The following is a 7,606-nucleotide window of genomic DNA, read 5'->3' as shown; positions in this document are numbered from 1 at the left end:
TAGGCAATGACGCGGCGACCAAACAGACGCAACTCCAATCGTACAATTACAAAGCAAAATGAGCCTGCCTTTTCGCTCCCACGATCTCTACTTCGCGTCATTACACGCTCCAAAAAGTAACCATGTTTTTCATTTTTTTTTTTTTTGATTCATAAAGTATAGAAGGATTTAAAAAGTAAAATAAATTTAAAAATATTTAATAACAAAAAAAAAAATCTTTTTTCTTTAATGGACTTTTTTTTCAAAATTTTATTATTATTATTTTTTCACTTTCTTGGTCCATCTAGTGAAATTGAACCTAGATGTGTAGAACTTTTTGATTTTTTTTTTTAAATTCACTAAAAATTAAAAATAATAATAATAAAGTCACCAAAAATCTCAATTTCAAACATATTTTTATTATTACGTATTGAGAATTGTCAATTTTGAAATTTTAACTAAAAGTTAAAAATTCACTACAAAAAAATTAATTATTCTTTTTATTTTTTTTACACGTTTTTTTATAAAAAATAAAAAAATATTAAAAAGGTCAATTTCTAAAACAACCCTAAATTTATGAAAGTTATCATATTCTTTGCTAGTTTGAAAAAATCAAATATTGTCACAAATTTATATAATATTATAAATAATTGAACTCATATATATATATATATATATTATTGGGAAAACTATTTTCAAAAAAAATTCAAAGGTTTGACCATTGTAACAAAATAAATACTGAATTTTTTAACTTTATCAATTTAAATTCTAAATTTTTAATTTATTTTCAATATAAATCATTTGTCTATTTTTATTAAGTAAAATTGATGAAAATTTTAAAATTTTAATCATTAAATTCAATAAAAATTTATATTTTATAAATTTTACGTATATCTATATTAAGTTTAATAACTAATATTTTTTTTTATCAATTTTACTTAACAAAAATAAGTGAATGATTTAAATTGAAAATAAATAAAAAGATTCACAGATAAAAGTACTAATGCAACAAATTAAGTTTAATAACTAATATACATTTTTCGTCAATTTTATTTAATAAAAATAAGTGAATGATTTAAATTGAAAACAAATAAAAAAAATAAAATTTAAGTTGACAAATTAAAAGTTCACGATTTATTTTATTAGAAAACTCAAATCTTGTTTTTTTTTTTTTTTTTTTTGGGTAATTGGCACTAAATTATAATATGACAAGACTTCATAATCGGCTTTTTATTTTTATTTTTTTGGAAAGATCTTTCATAAGGATGTATAATTGGGTACAATTAGGTCTCATTTAGAATTTATTCAAAAAGTCCAAAATTTATTTGTCATAAAAAATAAATATCATATTAATTCTTTTTACTCAAAAGAAATTAGTCATTGAAAATTTTCATATATATATATATACATTAACATTTTTATTTAAAAAATTAATATAAAGAAAAATCACAAAACAAATCTATTTTAAATAGATAGAACCAAGGGTTCTAGCATGTGTAGCCAATCCTTTGGCCGCCAAGTTTTTCTTAATTGGTGAGTTCTGGGTTTCACTCTTAGGAGTGAAATAGGATGCTTATAAGGAGACGGTGATAGTTCAACTTGTTAAAAATACTAATCCAATAACTAATTATTAACTTTCGTCAATAAACAAAAAAATCAATACTAAATACAACCTTTAGATTTGTATATTTACAATGAGGTTGTCTTAAAATAAAATAAAAAGGCAAACTTCATTTTACCTTTTATGGTTTGAGTCATGTGTAGTTTACTCCCTTGACGTTTAGAAATTATCACATAATTCTCATGTGATTTGTGAATTGAAATGCACTGTTAAATACGCTTAAACATTCTATCAAACTTAACAACAAGTATAAAACACATGACAAATAAAAGGGAGTTATATACTTATTTTTAAATTTCAAAAATCGCACATGAAATAAAAAACAGGAGTTAAAGTGCACTTTTCTTTCTAAACAACTGACGAAAATATAAAAATATTTTAGTCTTTTTTATTAAATTGTTAACAATCATAACGGTGCATTTCAATTCACAAATCATAAGAAGATTATATGATTATTTTCAAACGTTAAGGGATAGATCACACATAACTCAAATTTCAAATGTTAAGGGATAAATCACACATGATTCAAATCACAAGAATTAAGTGAAGTTTATTAAAATAGAAAAAAATAAAAAGGGGGGGGGGGGGAGTGGATCGCACGAGTGAAAAGGCCGTGAAAGTGAGCGAGGTTGATGCATCTTTTCAGTTGGTTGCTGGTCGTTATTTGTCATGTTTTGCTTGTTGATTTACAACTCAGCTTGGATTCATATATTTCCCGGGCTGAAAAACGGAAATGGAGCACAATATCACTGTTATGTGATCAATAGTGTCTGTTTGGAGATTTATTTCGATAATTTACAATTTTCATTTTCATAATATATCAATTAGAATATATATATATATATATATAATTAAGTTAATCAATATTAATAACCCTTTTTATTGAATTGTATTTGTATCTAAAAACTAGATGGTAAATATAATTTAAAATTTATAACTAAACACAAATGTAATTTGATGAAAGGATTATAGATATCCGATCAATTTAATTTTTAAAAAATATGTTTTATTCGATATATGTTAAAAAATGAATAATTTAAAGGGAATTTTTTTAATAAATCCATTATCTAAGAGTCCTATTTCATAAGACCCACAGTGTTTTGTAATATTCCATTAGGTCTCATTTCATACTAAAAGACCAAAAAAACCCTCAAACAAACACACGCCTATCCTTTCCTTGAATCAAATAGCCGTCTCTCTTTCCTTCTCTTTTTGCAGGAAATCACGCACAGTATCTCCACTATTTCAAAAATCCAAAGCCGTATTCCATATCGTCTCAATGCCCAGAAGACTCTCATTATTCCATCGTCGTATCGTCTCATCATTTTCTTTGTCATCCATACGCCGTCGGTCACTGAAATCGTGGAATCACCATTGTTAAACATCCTTAAGGTCTATCTTCGTCAAAATTATCTTCGACGACAATTTGTGACAACGCAACAGTCGAAATGGGCAAAAAAACATAAGTAATCTAATCATTCTTGTATGTAAACCCTAAATTTCTTTTTCAACAAACAACATTGTGAACTTTCACAAATATCCCTTGTTTCTATTTATACAATATATAGGAGTCCATATTGTTCATGCCCTAATCTTTAATCTGAACCCCTCAATCGTAATCCCCAATTATATGGATTTTTTCACCCAAAAACATTACAGTTGCCATTATGTTGTGTTCACAACTGTGAACATTCAAATAGTTTGGAAGAATGTTGGGTAAACCAAGTTGTTTCTGTTGTTGTTGTTGTTGTTGTTGTTGTTGAAAGTTGCGAACATTCACATGGATTGAAAATGCTTGGACAATCAAATTATTTTAGATATTATTGTTGTTGTTGTTGAAAGCTGTGAACATTCACATGGATTGAAAATGTTTGGCCAATCAGTATTTTGTAATATTGTAGTTATTTTTTTCTCCTTTTGTGAATGTTTGCAATGTTAGTATTGTTGATTGTTAATGGTGATCCAATAACTTGAACCTTTAATTCTTGATTATTTTCCATGAAAGTGGCATGAAATATGGTCCATGCAAATGTTCACACTATCCTTCCCCCTCCCTTATCAAATTGTTGTTATTAACCGTAGTGAACACTCACATTTAAAATTTCTTGTGTCAGATGTTGTTGTGATACATAATTATGTTGTGAGTATTCATTACATGTATAAATTAATTAGACACTTTGTGAACACTAACCAGTGTGTTTAAAGGAAATACATCACTTTTGTTATCCCATGTTTGAAATTGTATTTGAATTTTGAGGTTGTATTATAAAACTGGCATTGCATGATTGTAGTAAGAATGTGCATTGTCATACAAATTAGTACTGTAAATGTGCACAACATCCTTTTATATGTTTGGATTAACATCCACATGTTCTTGAATGTTGTTCATAGTTGTATAAACATACAATGATTTTTACACGCTCACACACTATGCATATTGTGTTTGTGCTGACACAGTCAACATTCACATCCATTTATAGATATGGATATTCACATCCATGCACAAAACTGCGGACATTCACACCCATGAACACAACTGTGAACATTCACATCTATAGCAATACTGTGAATGTTCACATCTGTTCCACTATACTAATTACATGAGCCTTGTCTTAATTTTTTTTTTAATGCTCTATTTTGCAGATATTGCACAGAAGAAAACCTTAAAGAGAAAAAGAGATGAGTACCATGTCAAGGAAGAAAACCCACAAGCAAATACTAGCAGCAATGTTGACATGCGGCGTGTCGACTACAGATCTAACATGACTGGACTGGTGAAATTAGTGAAAAGTAACAAATTCACACAAGCACAGCTCGGCTGCCCACGACAAACACCTTTCTAGCATTTATTAGATGCATTGAGAAATGGTGAGATCAATCTTGACAAATGCATGAAATACGATAATGTTGTTATGTATGTCCTATAAATGTACAAAGCTTCAAAAGATGTCTTTTACATTGGGGAGAAAAAAATGAACATACACGACAATGACATTAAGCTGATTTTTGGTGTGGACCATGGCACCAAGCCAATGGACATATCATATGGTACGAAACCAAAGACTGACATTATAAACAAAATGTGCAAAAATGTCAGTCGATTGACTTCAAAATGGATACGCACCTTTTTGACCGAGACATTGAAAGGTAAAAAGAAAGATGACAACGAAGAAGTCGCCTGACTAGTCTGCATGTATACTTGTCAAAAACTTTTTTTCTCAACAAGCGGTGAGACAATAGGATGGGGCTACTACGCATATATGGTCCCATTGGAAAGCATGCAAGAATATGATTGGGCCAAGTAAATTAGAACAACGTTGACATCCTCCATTTCCCAAAACGACAAAATACTGATAAAAGTCACCAACTGTGTCATGTTATTGATGGTAAGTACCCGTGTTCTCAAATAATAACATTCGCATGTCCTTAAGTGTTGTTCGTGTATGCCAATTGTGAACATTCACATCTGTACCACTGATTTGAATGTCCATATGCACTTATGTTTTACAGATGTGAATGTTGACATCTATACCACTTATGTGAATGTTTATATTCACTTATGATATATTGCTGTGAATGTTCGCAACAGTGCCACTGTTGTGAATGTTCATATATCTTGACATTACTCTACAAAGGCTAAATAACATATGTCTTTGTTGTTTTGTTGAAGTATTGGTTGTGTGAGTACGCAACCATCCTACAACGTCACAAGCCCAATGTCATTCCTCACTGTGTCAAGTGGGATCTAACTGCTTTACAGAAAAAGATGAAATCCACCTCTTTGGTTGATATTGGTTTTAATGAGGTATGACCTTCAACTGTTGATCAAAACATTCATATTATGACACTACCCAAATATATACGTTAACTAACATAACTTTTTCATTTCAGGTTAATGTCGGCAAACTCTTTGCAATTCCAATAGAATTACAAAAGTTCAGGCGTACAACATTGAAGGTGGAGCCCGAATTTATGAACCAGCCACCACATCTCCCAACCTCTCTAACATCAAGGAAGAACAACATAGTGGCAGCAACTCTCAATTTTCTAGGGATGGAGTTGCGCTAAATGACAGTAATGAGGACATTCACATTCCCTTTAGAAGCCTACATGATGAGAGAGCTATTGTCATAGCAAGCACAAGCCAACCCGACATCATTGATGTGCTTGTCAAAGAAAATCGGAAGGCTTGGAACATCATAAGGCAGTGACAAGCAAAATACAAACACCTTCAATTCTCATAGAAGTTAAGGACAAGAGTGATAGCTGATCTTGAAGATAAATTGTTCAACCAGCCAAGCCCACCCAACATGAATATTGAAATAAAAAAGTGCATGGAGCAGAAGGATGAAGAAATTAAGCACTTAACGTAACTAGTCATCGACTTAGAATGCGAGAAAACAGTTCTTCAGGACCTTTACGATGATCAGTTAGCTCACATTGTCACATAGGCCGAGGCGCAGAAGCAACCCCCCGCCCCAATGTAACACAATCTCAGTCTACCTTCTAGGGTGAAGCGTATCAAGGAGAAAGATCGAAAAGAGCATCGCTTGCCTGACTTCCAGTACCCAGACTTACTTGGAAAAAAAAAAAGAGCATGATCGAGGTCCAAAACAACTTCATACAGTCCACATTGTTGAAGATGTGGACAAACACCCACCAGCAAAGCACCCAAAAAAATTATTGACCTTGACCAACAAATTCAAAGTCTGGAGCATAATGTCCAAACACGACAAGCCAAAGGTCCAGGCTTTACAAAAGAGTGGAGGCGATGAGTAAGTGACCATACGAACACCTAATGTCAACATTCACATTCCATAATTGTGAATATTCACCACTGTGCTTATTTATTTGATTTGTTCAAAACTGTGCGATGTTAATATTCACATTAGTTTGTTTAAAATGCACAGGTTGTTTGTGTGGAAAGGAGACTCGAAGTCTACATACATGTATTTTGATGACATTGTGAACCTTATCGAAGAGGAATCAATACACAACAATGTATGCCATTACCAAGATGATTCACTGTTCATGCATATACACACAGACACACACACACACCCACGCACACACACACACACACACACACACCCACACACACACACACACCCACACACACACATTGTTCACCCGCTACAAATAATATAATATGACTCTATGTTTGTGCAGCTGATAGATGTATATGCCGAACTATTACATGAATAACAAGAGGTGGTTAACCCAACTTCAGATGAAGCGTCATTCATCTTCACGAGCATGTGTTTGGTAAAATCTAACATTTTATTTTTGCTAATGTGAATTTGAAACTTCACAGTCCATTAATTATTTGCCCAATGTGTACAAAAAGTGATACGAGAGTATCATCCTCGCAAAAAAAGTAAACACATTGATGCACATGTGAAAAACTACCAAGGAGAGAGATACCTAGTATTCTCATTACACCATGACTTCCATTGGACGATAGTTGTGTATGATGCTAAAGACAATTTGTGGAGGCATTATAACTCATTGCGCCCAAGGATAGGCATACATGACCCGCATATCAACCAAGCACAAGAAGTTGTAAGTGGCTCTTATTGTACACAAATATGAATTGTTATCATGTGTTAAATTTCAAAAATGAATGTACACACACATATGTTCATTGGTGCCTAATGTGAAATTCCCTACATAGAGAAAGTACATCGAGAACGTTGTGCGCGTTATTGGCGAGTCATCACCACTATGGACTAAGTTAGCAGGCCAAGATCCGTCACAACCAATCATATCAGTTGATGTCTGTCCTCTACAGGGCGATGACTCGTAAGCCTCACTACATTTTTTATAAATCCTCTATAACCATTATGCAAACATACATGTCAAGTGCTAATCATAACCATTTTGTATTTACAGGGTGGACTGCGGACCTGCAGTATGTTACATCATGCAGGCGCACATATACTATGAAGAAATTGTTGGTAGCCTCACTAGTTCTGAATGGTGTGGACTACGAGACTTATTAGTACA

Source organism: Camellia sinensis, chromosome 3 (assembly GCF_055761805.1).
Source record: "Camellia sinensis isolate YWXY chromosome 3, ASM5576180v1, whole genome shotgun sequence".
Classification (NCBI taxonomy): domain Eukaryota; kingdom Viridiplantae; phylum Streptophyta; class Magnoliopsida; order Ericales; family Theaceae; genus Camellia; species Camellia sinensis.
The sequence above is the reverse complement of the archived record's forward strand: the minus strand, read 5'-3'. Positions refer to the sequence as shown.